Source organism: Rhinolophus sinicus, chromosome 17, assembly GCF_057876585.1.
Source record: "Rhinolophus sinicus isolate RSI-liver-muscle chromosome 17, RSI-T2T, whole genome shotgun sequence".
NCBI lineage: Eukaryota > Metazoa > Chordata > Mammalia > Chiroptera > Rhinolophidae > Rhinolophus > Rhinolophus sinicus.
The window spans coordinates 195,301,910-195,317,623 of NC_142517.1; the positions used below are offsets into that span (position 1 = coordinate 195,301,910).

Below are 15,714 nucleotides of genomic sequence, written 5' to 3' on the forward strand. Positions count from 1 at the left end.
TTAGAAATTAAAAAAAATTCATTAAAATTTAAAATTCGATGAACAGATTTAACAGTAGATTAGACATTGCTAAAGAAAGAAATTTTGAACTTGGAGGTAAATCTAGGAAATTATCCAGGTGGAACCCAGAGATGGAAATTATGAAAGAGTTCTTAGGAGACATGGAGGATAAAATGAAAAAATCTAACATGTCTATCTCGTAGGAGTTCCATCCAGAAGAGAAACTAGGGAAATTGGGGTGAGGCGATGTTTGAAGGGAAGATGGCTAAGAACTAATGAAACGTAAGAATATTTGATTCAGGAATCACCAAAAAACCCAAACTGAAGAATAAAACCAAATATTCTTTTAGAGACACGGTAGGGAAACTGCAAAACACCCGAGACAAACAGAAACTTTATAACAGAAACCAGAGAGAAACATCTGAGATGCACAACAGCTGGAAATGCCCTGGGAGAAGCCATGAAGACCTCACGAGAGTGAGCCTGGGGACCTGCCTCCTAGGAGTGGAGCCTGCATGATGCAGGACCCACAAATGTGAAGTCGACAATGGGGGCAGAGGCAGAGGCTGAGATCAAAGACAACTTCAAACGCAGGCTGAGGATTTGGATTAGTATGGAAGGAACTTTTGCATTGTTACAAAGACCCAATGAGACGCATAAATAGGCTTATTACCTAAAAAGCATTTCTGAAGGATTGTTTTGCAGTGACTGTGGTCTGGAAATGAAACTATCTGGGACTCTTTGTTCCCAACTCCAAACTGCTGTTTTTGTTGTTGTTTTATTTGTTATTGTTGTTTTTCTTTTCTTTTTTAAAAAATAACACAGAGAGGTTTTGCAACAATTTGAGGTGCTTTGAAAAAAATGTTACATCAGTTTTGAGAAAATGCTTTCTGTTTCATTCTGGATTAACTCTTCTGTGTGCAGTGCTGACAATTTTTGATGGCAATAAATTACCCTACTTCCTTTTCCCTCTCTATTGCTTCGTCAGATTAGGCGGACCCTGCTTGGAAAAATTCTGGATTGGGCCTAACAAGGGTATGTGCTGGGCAGAGGGGACGTCCCTGAAAAATGTTGATGTCACATACAGGTCGGTAATTCTCTGTGGCCTCCAGCTTCCTGGGTTGTTGCTGACAAATGGAAAGTTGCTAAACATTTGCTCAGGCAATGAAGGATAAAGAATCAGGAACATAAAGAATCAGGTGCAGCCTGCCAAGGAATGTGAATAAATTAGCAAAGGCTGGCCCCAGGCTCAACTCACCCGATCACTCTCTAGAGAGCTTTTATCTCACTGGCCTGTGACATGGAGACACAGTTGGCCCAGGAAGAGCTTATTCTTTCAGATACGTTTTTATGGAGTACTAACTATGTGACAGTCACTACACGCAGTGTGCTAGGGACCCTATAGTGATCCAGACAAGATCCCTGCCCCCTCAGAGCTCAAAGTCTAGTGAGAGATACCAATCAGTAATTACGATGTAGCTTTTTGTGATATGATGGCAGTGGTAGACATGGCCGTAGGGAAACTTACACTGACGCTTGAGAGAAATAAGTACCAGTCGCTGAGGGAAGGAAAGAGCAAGATGTAGTCAAAGAAGTGCACATTGTTCAACTTTTCTAGAGCACCAAAAGTGAGGAGTGAACAGGGAGAAATATTGCTGCAAGGGCAGGCGGGAGCCAGACCAGGAGTCTGTAAGCCAAGAACAAACCTTGATTTTGATCTTGAGGAGTCTGGGGGCCATCGAAGGGTTTTATGCAGGAATGTAACCTGATGAGATTTTATTCTTAGAAAGCTCGCTCTGGCTGCTGTCTGGGGATTCCATTAGAAGGGAGAGGTCAGAGCAGGGAAATCCATTAGGCAGCCATTGCAAGGGTTGCAGGCTGAACGGGGTGGCTGCGGTGGAGATGGGAAGTGTGAGGATTCAAGAGATGCTTCCGCAGGAGAGCTGATAGGGGTTGGTGATGGAATGTGGACTTTGAGGGCGAGAAAGGATGCAGAATGATATTCAGGGTCCTGGTTTGAACATTAGACAGATGATAGGAGAAAGACCTCTGTTCCTATGACTTCATGAAAGCAAAGGAGAAAAAGGAGTGATATAACAGAAAGTCAGGACAGAGCTATAAACTGAGTGGAGCAGCATAGGTAAGGTTCAGGGAAACTCAGGGCTAGGTTCATGGGTCTTCAACCCATGTAGTCTCACTGGGACCAACACTCAGAAGGGCCTGAGTTTGGCTTCATGCTCTGCTAGCCACCTTGAAATCTGTAACGATTCTGTCTTTGAACTTGTGTTTTGTAAGCAAAGATGGCAGCGCAGTGCGATTCAAAACAAGTACAAGATAAGCGTGTTATGGAAGCTGGTTGCTTTGAGCTTCACTGAGCCCCAGAATTCCCCACTCTTGTTCCATATCAACATGACTACCACTGAGTAAGTAGGGTGACTGCCCTGAAAAACCACACTTTCCATTCAAATCAACTTGCTTTAAATGCAGAACAGAATGACCAAGGAAACTTTCTTATTTATGTTACTTCCCTATATTAGCCAACCATTTATGCTAAAAATGACAACATGAGGAAAGGGACAGGGTAATGCATAGATCCTTTTCTTTTGAGTCCTTCCTTACCTTTAAGTTGAAGGTAGAGAGTATTGGTAGAATGTGCACATATCAAATACACTTGAGTTAGTTTTGTTTAGTGTTTTTACTCCTTTGGTAAGAAGGAAATATGTATACATGTATGAGCTACAAAATACAAATTGTGTAATTTCAGTGATTCTGCATATGTGTTAATGTTCTTATAGTTCATTTAAAACTGGCATTGCACAATATAAAATTAACAATAAAACTCATGTTAATAATCTAAAGTTTAAAATTTTCTCCAGTTGGAACAACATTTAATAGCAAATAAAAATACTACGACAGTAGGAACGCAAAATGGTACAGCCACTTTAAAAGACAGTTTGGCAATTTCTTACAAAACTAAACATAGTTGTAGCATATGATCCAACAATCACATTCCTAGGTATTTATACCCAAATGAGTAGAGCACTTATGATGTCCACACAAAAATCTGTACATGAATGTTTATAGCAGCTTTAGCCATATTACCAAAATTTAGAAGTGACCAAGATGTACTTCAATAGGGAAATAGAGAAACTGTGGTGTATCCTACATCCAGACAATGGAATATTACTCAGTGATAAAAAGAAATGAGCTATCAAGCCATGAAAAGACATGGAAGAACCTTCAATGTGTATTGCTTAGTGAAAGAAACCAGTCTGAAAAGGCTACCTACTATATAATTCCAACTATATGACATTCTGGAAAAGGCAAAACGACGAAGTCAGTAAAAAGGTCAGTGGTTGCCAGGAGTTTGGAGGGAGGACAAAAGGGGAGGGAGGAAAAGTGGAGCACAGGAGATTTTCAGGACAGCAAACCATTCTGTGTGATACTGTGATGATGAATACATGACATGCATTTGTCAAAACACATAGACTATACAACACAAAAAGGGAGCTCTCGTGTAAACTATGGGCTTTGGTTAATAATAATGTGTCAATATTGGTTTATCGGTTATAAAAAATGTACCACATAGTGCAAGAGTAGAGAGGGAGTATGGGCGAGCTGTCTACTTTCTGCTCAATAAAGTCTATTAATGAAGCACATCAAAGGGTAAAGAAACCCTGGTTGCGTGTCATATTGAGTTCTGGGTCAGGGCTGAGAAGCTAGAGGGTAGAGAAAGTGATGTCCGCTGTAGAAAGGCCTCATAGTGACCAGTAGGCCTCTTTGCATGGGCTTGGGTCCCCTTCTTTATCAACAGTGAGTAGAGTCATCAAGGACCCAATCCTGTGCCAGCTTCCCCATTGGGCTTTGCCCAGAGTTCAGACAGACATTGTCAGAGCTGGTGCTCCCGTGTACGTTGCTGGTGGATACTCTCCGCCTTACCTTCAGCTTACCCCTTTTCAGAATTTACTACAGGCCATGGGGAGTGACATTTCTTCCTGAACAACCAAGTAATACTCAGCATTATCAGAAAAGAGATCTCAGGGTGCTGGTTAGCCCATTTAGTTAGAGCACGGTGTTCTTAGCAACAAGGTTGCCAGGGTTCGATCCCCCCATGGGCCACTGTGAGCTGTGCCCTCCACAACTAGATTGAAACAACTGCTTGACTGGGAGCTGATGGGTGCTGGGAAAACACTTAAATAAACAAACATTTTTTAAAAAAAGAGAGATCTCTGCCACTCCCTGGGTAACCCTGACCAAGTTGCTTCACTTCTCGGGGACTCAGGTGATCTATGTATAAAAAAAGGAACATGATGGAGCGAGACAAGTTAGGTGATTTTCCAAGAAAGCTACCCTAGAACCTCAGTGTGTGAAAAGGTATAAGTGGGGCTGCTCTGGTTGAAGATAGGGAAAGATAAGAGAAGGATAACCTGGAGTCCCAAACCACCACTCACCTGTCTTCTTTCTTGACCCACTGGTGCCCTTGAAGCTCCAGAATTTCTAGTCATCTCAGGGTACCATGGAACACAATTCAGAAATCCTTATCTGGTCTACCTCTCAACAGAAGAACAAGGGACTGGTTCAAGGTCATACAAGGAGTTAGTGGTCATGATGGAATTAGGACCCAGGTCCCCTGACCTCTAGTGCAGTGTTCTTTCCTCTCACCGTTTTGCCCCAGTCCTGCTGTGGCCACTTTTTGTTTATTGAGTGGAAAATACCCTATGAGCCCAAACATGAGCTCTGCCCTCTGGAAATGGAAACTACAGCCCACGCACAAATCATTGCCACCCCCCTGTGCAATGGCACCCACACAGAGTGCCAGCAACATGATCTTGACTTTCACAGGTTATTTGCATGTATAACCAAGTATGAGATCCCCAAGGTACCTAGAGACTCTGTCAGGGATTTGGATGAGCCATTAGTTGAATCTTAAGCAGCTTCAGTATTTGTCCTCTGTGTCAGCATAGCACTGGTATGCACAGTCTTGTATTCTTGCAGCCTAGATAGTTCGTGAGTATTGGTTGTATGTCTCCAACTAGATGTTCTACTCCATAATTGGAGAAGTCCCTCTAGTTTGGTGTTCTGTACACAGTTGGTGCTTGGTTAATAGTGCTAGTCAATCACGCTTCTTCTCAAAGCCACTGTACCTATTTCTGCTCATGAAATGGAAAGGGGAGCCACATCAGAAAAGAGTTCCTGAGGCAGCAAACTTTTGAACCTATCAGAAAGAACATGGCCCTACATCACCCCGCATGACATGAGTGAGAAGCAGCTAAGCTGCCAGCCAATGAGAGTGGACCACAAATAACAGCTACGCGTTTGGAACATTTACTGTGTGGCAAGCCTGGTGCTGAACCCTGCAGATGCATGGGCTCCAGAAGTGATCAAAATCACTTTGGATGGACTTCTTCCTAGCTCAATGTAGATGAGGGAACTGAGGCTCAAAGAGGGGAGGTAACTTTGGCGAGGCATCAGAACTACGACTAGAACCCAGGTCTGGCTGACCCTAAAGCCCAAGTTGATAATCTCTACATCAAGATAACCAAGGGCAATATAATTGGCTTTTGAAAGATCCTATGGGTAACAAAAAGAGCTTGTGTATCACATTTTTCGATATCCGTCTGCCTGGTCTTTGCCCTTCGGCCCACTTTGCTGTTTCTCCCTCCTGCAGCCTCCCAAAGAATTTAGACAGGACATCAAATGAAATGCCTAGAGTGTGTGGAGCCAGCAAGTTTGGAAGCCAGACATATTAACATGGCCCAGAGACCTCTGGGAACAGGGGAAGGGGGTGCTGGCTGAGACTTTAATACAGCCAGAGACGGGGTAATGAATACATAAAATCTGCAAAGTTTATCCCAAAGGTCTTTAAATCGGGAACATTGTGATCCTACCGAACAGTCCCTCAGAGGCAAACATGATGAACTAAAGCTTTTCCCAAGTCCCCTGGGGGTTCTGAGATTGTAGCGGGTGGTTACTCAGGAATCTCTCGGAGTCACACAGATGTGGGATTCAATCCCAGACCCAGATCCTTCACTTAATAGCTGAGGGATTTGGGGCAACTTACTTAAACCTTTAAACTTCAGTTTGCCATCTAATAATAATAATAATAATAATAATAATAATAATAATACCTACCTCAGAGGATTGTAAAAATTAAACAAGAATCTTGCTGGGTGCCTAGCACAGTATCTGGCCTATTGTAAGCATTCAACAAAGAGTTGCTATTTTGCTCCAGGATCAACTTCTCATCAGGTTTAATCTAATTCTTTTGATAGCCAAAGTGAGTACACCCCCAGTTCAGTCGCACCCTGCAGGGACCAGGCCAGCCCTTGGGCTCATACCCCAACCCGCAACTTCACTCTTGCGTTGATTGACATTCACTTTGCGGTGCTGGTGTATCTGGAGACCCACGTGAAGCCCTCTGGTGGAAAGATAATTGTGTTGTTCTCTCCAAGGGTAGATTGGGTGGTAGCTCAGAAGGAAAATTACCCAGACCCCAGAATCTTTAACATTCTTAAAAACGATTGAAGCAGCCAGAATATCCAAAACCTAAAGTTCCCATTAGCCTTCCCACAACTCTAGACTCCAAATATTTGAGCTGGACTACTCTATGGGAACTTAGAAGTCACCTGCTCCAACCTCATCATGTTACGGATCAAAACCCCGATTCCTAGAGAGAGGCTGGGACTTTGACTAGAACCGCAGATTATTAGAATTGCAAGGCAGTAAACAGCACCGTGAAAGGCTGAGAATGAGAACAAGTCAAGAGATTCTCTGGATCTAGTGGCCTCTGAAACCACCCTACCCTCCCCCAATCCCCAAACCTGTGGCATTCTGATGACAGTTCAGACAGGCTCTGGGCTCTCGGTGTATTTCCATCTCTGTCTTTCTTGGTGGAACTTTTTCTCTTGCGTGCGTGGCTGTGTAGCCGATTCTGGCGTGGACTCATGGTCAGAATAAAGTCAAGTACTTTCTACCTACTTGTGCTCATCGGGCTCAGTGTCCCTGGAAAAGTTAAGTAGCAGCTTCTCCAGGTCAAAACAAGGGAGCTTTCTCCCCAGGGCAATTCTCACAATTCTGTCACAGGTGGGTGGTAGGTAGACACTGAAGAAATAAAATCCGTGAGAATCAGAATAGAGAAACCAGGGACCCAGATCCGAGAGATGGGGACAGGTGTGTGATGAAGGAAGGAGAAGGGGCAGGGACCACATCTGCATTGTCCCCTGTGGTATCTACAGTGGTCACACCTGGTGCTCAGTAGGTATACACTGAATGAATGAATGAATGAGTGAATGAATGAATGAATGAATCGAGGGAGGATGGGAAGGAGAGAGGGAGAGAAGGGGGGAGGGAGAGATGTGCAGCCTATTAGATCATGGGACAGATAATCTGGTCAAAGGGCCGTTTAGACATATGCAGCAAAGAGGAGAGTAACACATGTGGGGCCTCCAGTGTGGACCAGACCTTGTGCTTGGCCCTTCCATGTGGCATATCACAGAACCCTCATTGCCACCCTATGCCATCTCACAGTCAGGAACACTGAGACTCAGAGCAACTTTAGTGTCTAGACAGAGGCAAAGCCTTCTTGGAAAGAGTTCATACTGATGAGCTCTCCTTCTCTAGATATCGTGTGTGCTGATAATTCTCCATTTGCCCATCAGATTCATGTTCTGCTCCTCTGTTCTGCTCCATGCCTTTTGATACTGACCTCTTTGGACTACGTTACCCAGACTCCTTTGCCCTGGCTTTCTGCTGGGGGACACTGGGCAATGGGACTGTGTGAGCCCTCCAGTTTGCAGTGGCAGGAAATTACACATCCAGTGTCCTTAATGACCATTCCAACTTGTTCAAATGATAACTCAAAAGGGCGCCCCCCATGATATGCAGTCCTTTTAAGTATCTTTGGAATTGGAGATTGTGTTTCTCATAAGATAATTCGTCCTGTGATTTCTGCGTAATTTCTCTACCTCCCTCTGATAAGGACATTTGTGGTGGCATTTAGGGCCCACCTGAATAATCCAGGATAATTTCATTTTAAGATCCTTAATCACATCTGCATAAACGCTTTTCCCAAATAATGCAACCCTTGTAGGTTCCCAGGATCAGGACGTGGATGTCTTTTGAAGTGCCATTTCTCGGCCTACCATAGCACCCCATCATATGGATATGGGGAAACCTGAGGCTCTACAAGGTAAGAAAACCTGCACAACATTATAGAGAAAACAGAGGCGGAGGCAGGCTGCCAAGCACCAGGTCTGGACTCAACCCACGACTCCTTCCAGCCCAGTAAGCTGTACCCTAGAGGAAAGCAGGATGACAGAAAGGCCCTGCTGAGGAGGGTCCCCTCACTGAGAGCTTCCCCATTCAGAGAGGAAGAGCACAGTAGCTCAGGAGAACCGCATTGTCATCGACTTGGGGTGACATCATTCTTGTGGTCAGGCAAATTCGTGGAAGCAAGAAATGCTACATGAGCCTCCGATCCAGAGACACCAAAGTTATTTTGGAAAATGTCTCAGGTACAAAGGCCAGGACTACTGGAAGATCTCTGTGGCGATTCCACTTAACGTACTGAGGCTGGAGACAGGGTTTTCTCTTCATGAATGAAGCAGCGAGCACAGAAGGACCTGCCAGGTCTTATTCAAAGAGATGCTGGGAAGCAATCAGACTCAGTGAGGGTGGAGGCCTGTGCTATAGTTTGGACCTAGGCATGGGAGGAGAGGATGGGGCTCGGACTCCAGCCGGTGCTTTTCTGTTTGAGGAAGTAGACTCTTGCTACAAGCACGAGGAGAAGGCAGGATGACCAGCTCACCCCAGTTTGCCTGGGACTCTCCCCAAATAAGCACTGAAAGGTCCACCTCCATGAAATCCCTTGTTCCTGGGCAAACAGAGACAGCCGGTTCCAGCACTCATTTGAGTATCATGGATGCCTCTAAATGTATCTCAGATAGCAAGGACACGGTCACAGCTCTGTCTCCTCAGGGAAGGGAAAAGGCTATCTTAGCAAATGGCTCCCAGACAGACAATATAAAAAGAGATGCATTTGCTGCATATGAATTTGGCTGCCCTACCAGAAACTCTGAGCAACAGTGGCTTCAACATAATAGAAGGTTATTTTTCTTCCCGTTACCAGCCCGGGCTCACCTAGTGCAGAGCTAGTGTGGCGGCCCCATGGAGCAGTGGGCCCAAGTTCTTTCTCTCTTGCTGCTTCACCATCACCAGGGTGTCACCCTTGCTCACAGGAGCCGCCATGTTGATGTCCCTCACTGTGCCCTGTCTGGCTTCTCAGCTCTCCCAATCCCCCAGGTAAACCAGTCCATACATGCAATTCCTTCTGGCTATCTGTCTAGAGAGGTTTCTGCCCTTTTGATCGGATGCTGACTGATATAGTCTGGGACCTGAAAATGATCAGACACACAGAGAGGGGAATGGGCAAGGAAAGGCCGTAAACACACCCGCTGAGACACATCTCAAGAAAATAGACAGGAGAGAGGGGCATGGGGAGTCAGGGGCTAGATCTGAGATGGGGAAATGTCTTGCCTGTGTTGTCCCTGAGTACGTAGTTTGAGCTGGGTGATGCTACCGAGTTGCAGCGTGGATGCAGGCGGCGCCAGTGGGCTCCTGAGTGGAGGATCCAAGACAGAAGTGGACTCAAAGGGAGTGGGCAGGGCTGAGCTGGGGTGAAGAAGTAGGCTGACGTGGTGAGGGTTACTCAGTAGGCTGGCTGGAGGAAACAGAAGTGGATGCCAGGAAAGACCAATAAAAGGCAGGCAGCAGTGGGGCACTCAGGAAACCGCCCTGACTATATGGGACATTGGAAAGGGGCGGGGAGGGCAGTAGCTTCTGTAGAGAGGCGATAAGAAACTCTTGGACGATGAGGTGGGTCAGCGATTAAGATCCCCGTTGTGCACTGAGCTGTGTCTCCCAGACTCAGGTGTTGAAGTCTTAGCCCCCAGTGTCTCAGCATGTCATTGCATCAGGAGATAGTCTCTAAAGAGGTAATTAAGGTAAACTGAGGTTATTCGGGCAAGCTCTAATCCAATCTTCCTGGTGTCATTATAAGAAGAGGAGGTTAGAACACAGACATGCACAGAGGGCAGAAGACCTGTGAAGACATAATGAGAAGGCCGCCGTCTGCAAGCCAAGGAGAGGGGTCTCGGAGGAAACCGAACCTGCCGGCACCGTCATCTTGGACGTCCAGCCTCCAGAACGTGAGAAAATCCATTTCTGTTGTTGAAGCCACCGAGCATGTGGGATTTTATTGTGGCACTCCCAGCAAACTAATACAGTTCCTCACTTACGAAAGCGTTTTCAATCTTTCCCAGCAACCTTATCTGCCCTAACAGAAATCAGATTTTGTCTGATCAAAGTTTTTTTCTTCTTTCTCTTTTTTTTCTTTACATTTTAACAAAATTAAGAAACATATTAAAGTCTGAAGAATGCTAAATACTCATGTTCTCATTATGAAGAATTAGCAACTGTACAAAATGTTTCCTATTTGTTTCAAGCATTTTTGATAAAATAGCTAAAACATTACAAGTACGGCTAAAGTCTCTTTCACCACAAACTTGTCCTCTTCTTTCCCTCTTCAGAGCCAATCACTATAAAGGAACTGATGTGAATTCTTTCAATCCATGTGTCCATGAAAAACATTTGGAATTGGTTTGTGTGGGTTTTTAATTTTTTGCAATCACGCTACATGTCTTGTGAACCTTGGCTCCACAACTTTCTAATCTCATGTTTAGTGTTTCCCAAAGTATAACAGGCAAACGAAAATCCAAGAAATCATGGCAACTGGTACAAGGACCAGCAGGGCACACAATACCATTAAAAGCAATAGTGACAAATTTACTCCTGTAGATGAAGTCAAAGAGAAGTCTCAGGGGCGTTAATCGTTCGTTCTTGCTAATACATTTTCATACCACTGTTATCTTCCAGGAATTTATTTTTAGGATTACCTTCTATTTAAGGTGAGTGATATTGGTCTTTCATTTATGACACTAGAATAACGTTATCCTATAAAATAAATGTAAGTGTAAAAATATGGTTTTACATAAAAACATTAAGCCAATATGGTAGAGATGGCATGTGAGTTAAGAAAAGCAGTGAAAGGTGTTTAGGAAAAGGATTTGGGGGAAAGCCAGATACACCCATGGGTACACTGATAACTCCTTTTATGGGCACTCAGACTACATCTGGCACGTTATAGAATGAGTTCTATGCATTGTTTACTGTAATCCTACAACCCTGAAAAAGAGATGATTAGCCTCCTTTTGCAAATTAGGAAACTGAGGCCCAGGGGGTGAAGTAGGTGGCCCAGCGCATGTCTGAACTAAGTCCGGAACTTATGTGCTTAAGCTACCCTTGCTCTCTTGGAGTCTTGTCTTCACTTGTACATGGGGCTTAAAGACATTTGGTAAATTCTAAGTGTTGTCCAGAGGTCAGAATAAAGGCAAGGATGTGAATGGACTTAGAAACCTCTGAAATGCAGTCTGGGTGCTTCAGGGGCCTGTGGCTGATGCCAAAGGACTGGTACTCGCTCTGCTGTTGCCATCTTGAGTTTCTTACCACTGTCACTTGTGACTGTGCTTGTAAGTGATGTCCGGTGGAACAGTGCAGCACGCCCAAGAGGCCTGGAGCCCCTGATCATGTGGGGTCCGCCTCCCACTGCCTCCCGAGCTCTGAGTTCTGGTTCCTGAGCCCTGTCTGGCCTCAAAATGGTGGCTGCCCTCTGTCCAGCATGTTGGTGGGCTGTGCTCTGCTTGTCCTCCACCCTGGCCTGGGTGCAGGCACAGGGAGAATTGGAGCAGGGCTTTGCCCTGTGGTGTCTCACATGGGATGAGGTGTGTCGGCCCTCCTGGCTTGCAGGGCCGAGGCTTGTTCATGCACACCTGAGCGTGGACCCCTCAGTCCAGGGACCCAGGGCACCTTGGCATCAAAGTCACAATCCCCGGGGTGGCTGGCCCAAAGGAAGGAGAAATGGACTTCCCCACCCGCTGCCAGGCCCCACACATTGGGTAGCCAGCCTTGAACACTGAGTACAGAAAAGGGAGTACTCGATGTGTGTGCCCATGTGGAAAAGCAAGACTCCAAAGGGAAAATCTGGGATAGAGGAACAGTGTTTAGGGAAGTCTCAAAGGGCAGGAAAATCCATGCAGATATGGCAGAGTGCACATGAGAGAAGCACCAAACCTAATTCCCCTCTCCCAGCTATTAACTGTCTATGGATCTTCATTTCTGCATTTGTGAAATGAGGAGACTGGACCAGATCAGGGGCCTGAATCCCAATATGGTCTCTAGGAATAGGCTCTATGGACTCTCTCCGCAGAAAAGTGCCCAGACCCTTGACATTTTGCACGAAACTTTTGCATGACATTTTGCATGAAACTTCAGAGCATGCAACTTCTACAGCTTCCGTAGAACCCCATGGATGGACCACAAGGACTTTGGGTCAGGACGTCCTGGACTGGACGTTCTCTGCAGCTCCTTCCAGCACCGAAACTATCGGGAAGGAAGCGCACTGACTATGACAGTTCAGGGTGTGGGAGGCTGGCTGAAACGTTAAAGCGCCAAATAAGACGGAGGAGGAAAACTTTCAAAATGGGCAAGAGAGAGCTGTGAGAAGGGCAGAACGAAGAAGATGGTGGAGGCTACAAAAGCTTCCTGGGAAATCAGTCAGTACATTGTAAAACAAGAAAAAAAGAAAGAAAACAAAGAATCCATACTCCTAGAGTAGAAATTGATGACTTACCAGAGAAAGACATAGCGGAGGCTTGAGGAGCCTGCAGGAAATAGGAGGATTCTGTAAAGCAGAGCTGACTCATGAAATGTTTGCACTGATGGGCCTCTGGGGACTTACCTACATTCCATGGTGGGAGTGACAGCTGCTAGCCGGGTCTCTGATGGGCCACTGATTGATTTCTGAGGCCAGCTGGCCCACGCTCTGGAAAGAAAGAGTGGGTACAGACTGTCTCCAAAGAAAGCAGCTCCAGAGCCTTGGGGAAAAGTAAAGAGGGAGGAGAACCGACATTGGAAGGGAGTAAAGCAGCAAATGGCAGAGCAAAAATGCTCACATTCAAAAAGGAAGACCAGTGTCCGGGGAAATGAGCAGAGAAGTGACAGCGTAGCAGTGGGGAAGAGGGCAGCCACAGAAAATGGGAATTCCTGAAGTTCGTGAGAGATGTGAGACCTGGGATTAAACGGTTCTGGTTGTGGGAGAAGACGTGAATACTTGTTACACAGTTCCCAATTTAATTGCATAATTTGTCAAAAATTAACAACCCACCCAGAACAAGACCGAATGCTATTCATGGGCACCTGGATGGTCAAGAAGGCTCTTTCAGGAGTCGACCAGGCTGAACACATGGCTGGAATTATTTTTCCAGACTGTAAGCCCTCCTGGGAGCGAGAACTACAGGTCAGGAAGAGCATTCGGAATCAGACCTGGGTTTAAATCTGTACTCTGCCACGATTAGCTCTGTGATTGTAGTTATTTAGGTTATTTAAATTCCAGTTTCATTCTTTGTCAGAAGAAAAAGTAGTATCTGTCATGCCAGTGCCCAGGGTGGTTTACAGGCTCTATGGAAAAAATGTGTGCATAATAGCTTTGTAAATTGTAAATCACTTCCAATGCAAGACTCTTTGTTTGCTCATTTATTTGTTTATTACGAAGCCAAGTATAGCCATTATCCCAGATAAACAAAAAGGGCACTAAAGTTAAACTCAAAATACTCTAATACTTCAGGCCACTTTGTCCTTCACTTTATTACTATTATCAGTGAAACATGGGCTGGAATGGAGCTTTATCCAGTCATTTTTCCACTTCTTTATTCTTTAATTGGACCCATCATTCATTCTACACAGGGTGGTGAGACCCTGCTAAGGGCCTGACATCTTATGAATACAAGTCACCAGGGGATAGAATGTGACATTTTCTGTCTCCATGAAGCTCATTGACTCGTGGGGGTTTTAGGTCCCAGCAATGGAAGAAGAAACTTTCCCCACCCCCACTTTTACTTTTACTCATATTGGAGCCCATCTAAATTTAATTTTTGAGCCAAAACAGGTTCGAGAGCTTAATTTGACTTCTGCCTGGGCCACTGCTGGCTTTCCTCATTTTTATTTTCCTGAGACCCATCTCAGTTTTCTGCTTTAGGGTGTCAATGAACCTCATCCTGGAAAGACCACTCTTTTTTTTTTTTTTTTTTCAATTTGTCACAGCTATAGAATGACACCCTTTCCTTGAACTGCAAACTTCTTAAAGACAAAAGCTCCTTTCTCCCAAATTAATGTAGATTCTAGATCCCGTGGCTCAAAATATGTTGGAGCTCTGCCTTCAGGGTCTACCATCGCTCTGGGGAAGCACACAGGAAGGAGGCATCCACGTTTCTCCTGAATCCTACTCCCTCCTCTGGGTGACTTCCAGAACCCGAGCTGGGAATGTGAAAAGCTGAGTCAGGACCGTGTCAGCCTTGTGGAAGTTGATCACAGCTGGATGGGGAAGTTACCAGGGGCCACAGAGGTACCGCAAAGAAGTGCAGGAGTGACAGCATCTGTCCCTGGGAGACGTGGGTACTATTCCACGGGAGGGCTCGCCACACGCTGTGGAGACAACACTTAATGGTCAGGTCCTGATGCCCCCTCCAAGCCTGGGAACTAGTCACGTAAAAAGAGAATCTATTGGTAACAGCCAGCTCCTCCCCAGTGGACATCTCCTCCAACTCAGCACCCTCCCCATTCCCTAGCATGGTGCCTCCTCCCCCCTTTCTAATCCCTCCATGACGCCACTTAGAGGTTTCTTTTTCTAAGCAAAGACTCTCCTGCATCTGGTAGTTTTTCCAAGCATGCGTGGGTCCAGCTACACCTCAGCCTACTCCAAATGCACTTGGCCCAGATGCTGTTCTTCCCCTGAAGACAATACTTTCCTCTCTCTTCTGAGGCAGGACAGCGGCTTAGGGCTCCTATGTGGTCTAAATTCTATATTATTATTCCGCTGCTATGAACTAAATACCTTTTCTTTGTTGTCGTTTATTGGGGTAAAATATACATAACAGAATTTATAATTTTGCCTATTTTTTCCTTTTTAATGGGGGGATAATTGATATATAAAGTTATATTAGTTTCAGGTGTGCAACAATAATTTGATATTTGTTCATATGGAGAAATTATCACCACAATAAGTCTAGTGAGCGTCCATCACCATATATAGTTACAAAAACGTGTTTTTCTTGGGATGAGAGCTTTTAAGTTCCCTGCCTATTGTAACTGAGTTTGTTTTTGTTGAGTTGTGGTCGTTTATACAAACTGGATATTAATCCCTTATCAGATATATGCCTTGCAAATATTTTGCCCGTTCTGTGGTTTGCCTTTTCACTCTCTTCATAGTGTCTTAAGATGCACAAACGTTTTTAATTTTGATGAAGTTCAGTTTATCTAGTTTTTACTTTGTTTGCTGTGCTTTTAGGGTCATATCCAAGAAATCATGTCATGCCAAATCCAATGTCATGTAGATGCTCCCCAATTGTTTCTTCTAAGAGTTTTATAGATTTAGCTCTTACTTTTGGGTCTTTGATTCGTTTGAGTTAATTTTTGATTGTGGTATGAAGTCAGTGTCCAGCTTCATTCTTTCATACGTGAATATCCAGTTCTCCCAGCACCATTTGTTAAAAAGACTGTCCTTTCCCCATTGAACGGTCTTAGACTCCTTGTTGGAATTGCCCA

The 15,714-nt window shown here is 44.9% G+C and overlaps 1 long non-coding RNA gene across 1 annotated transcript in view; it reads right to left on the minus strand.

Moving 5' to 3' along the window:
• Positions 1 to 13,424, minus strand: part of LOC109445076 (uncharacterized) — a 31,661-nt gene extending 18,237 nt beyond the window's left edge. Inside the window, exons 1-2 of the long non-coding RNA XR_012489690.2 lie at positions 13,068 to 13,424; positions 12,854 to 12,937 (exon numbers count right to left, since the gene is read on the minus strand). This is a non-coding gene — a long non-coding RNA (uncharacterized LOC109445076). The remainder of the gene's footprint in view (positions 1 to 12,853; positions 12,938 to 13,067) is intronic.
• Positions 13,425 to 15,714: the final 2,290 nt, after the last annotated feature.